The sequence below is a fragment of the Montipora foliosa genome, chromosome 2 (assembly GCF_036669935.1).
Source record: "Montipora foliosa isolate CH-2021 chromosome 2, ASM3666993v2, whole genome shotgun sequence".
NCBI classification, from domain to species: domain Eukaryota; kingdom Metazoa; phylum Cnidaria; class Anthozoa; order Scleractinia; family Acroporidae; genus Montipora; species Montipora foliosa.
Genome location: NC_090870.1, coordinates 10,944,953 through 10,946,895, shown reverse-complemented (window position 1 = coordinate 10,946,895; position 1,943 = coordinate 10,944,953).

Below are 1,943 nucleotides of genomic sequence, written 5' to 3'. Positions count from 1 at the left end.
TTTAATCTTTCATTTAAAATTATTTAATTAGCAATATCTCGTTTGAGATTTCAGTTCTTTTTAAAGGTGGTAACTGCAACCGTTTTTATCGTCAAACAAATTATAGCAGCAGGTGCAAGATTATATAATAGCAAGAAAAGATTAATTTTGGCTTGTTACCTCTTTCCTACAAACTTTGCACTCGCCAGCTCGTTTTGACCAAAAAACGCTCAAAGAGTGCGTCTCTGTTTTTCAAATTAAATTGGTGTGAACTTAGGGTCATGAAGGGGTAAAATGGGAGCTGAGATTGACCTGATTTTTCTTTGGGAAAGTGGGATTTGATCACTGAGAACAGAGATTTTCTTACTGGGGATGGGTGTTAAAGAGTCGTCCTCACCTTGGTGCGAATGAGATTTGTATTATCAGAGGCCATCAGGTATTAGTTCTGTTCCAAATTCCTGATGTCAAATATTTTATGCGGTCTTCTTGCGTTCCTGGCCACTGCATGGTATGTGAGAGTGAGGACCTTCCTGATGCCTTGTTCTCCCCACCTAGCACGAATTGACTTCCCTAAACCCACTGCAACCAATGCAATCACTCGAAAAGCTAGAAGAAGCTCAAATGAGGTATTGGGCAAGGAGCTATGGTAAAAGAGTCAGGCACAGGAACTGACACGTCCTTGAACGTACAATCCTGGTCAAAACTGTAAGGACGTCAATTCTCGCTTTTCCCCCTCCCCCAAATACAATGTTGATTTTTCACGGTCTCCGACATCAAGATCCGTTCATCGATAACTCGCATGTTTCAACATTGTCTGGGGAAAACTGGGCGCGCGAAAAGGCAGCGAAAGAAGAAGATTTGCTCTGATGAAGGGCTAACTCTCGAAACGTCAGCTTTATGAATCCCTGCATGTACGGTGGTCAATTTTCATTATCAACTTCGTTGATAAAACCAAATTTTTGTGTACTACTTCCCCACCGACGCAGCACCACAGTTTCTTTAGACACCGTCCCCTTTATTCATTAGTGAAAGAAGAACACGGCGTTGCTCATATAACAATGGAATTCTCTACTTAACGCCCAAAATTTGACAAGTGTCCTGAATTATTTTCACCCGGATTGTACCCTACCGATTTGCAAGACCTTCGCCTTAGTGATTGTTGTGGCTCTGGTGAAGAGGGCGAATACTCCGAGGAGGATACTGGTTAGGACACATGCATGTACTTATGCTCAGAGTAAAGAAACGGAAGACTGCATCATTCGGAACGCTCTTATGTGCCAGGTGATATATAGCAGGCCTTTCTCGGCGGACACTTGGGCCGGTAAGCAATCCCATGCAGCTACAAATTACACTGCGCACCTCCGTTCTCCAGTAATCTCATAAAACTTTTACATTCTCTATGTTCTAAAATTATAATTTTCCTATCCTAACTCAGGTTGGGATTTTAGTAGAAGTGACTGGGATTTCTAAGACTACTTGCCACTGGGACAGGGATTTTGTCCAAATTTGGACTGGCAAAAAAAAAATGCTCCCCCTTCACCTTCACCGCCCCCCCCCCCCCCCTCCCCCCCTTCCTTCTAGCACTGGAGTACTAATTGGGACACTGTAAATTGAAATGAAAAAGTGTAACGCAAATCAAATCAAATTTGGGTTTTTGAGGAGAGGGGAAAACCGGAGGACCCGGAGAAACCCCTCTGCGGAGTCGGCAACCAACAAACTCAATCCACGTACGTATGACGGCGAGTCTGGGAATCGAACCCGGGCCACATTGGTAGGAGGCGAGTACTCAAAGTACTCAACACTACGCAAATCCTGCACCCTCTAACTAAATAAACTAGCATTAATCAAGGATTAGTGAGGTGCGTTCGATTAGTTTGTCCTCGACGAGGCATTTGAAAGTAGTTGTATACTTTGGGGAGAACTTGGGCCTTCGCACGAGAAAACGAAGGGCTCTGGAGACAAAA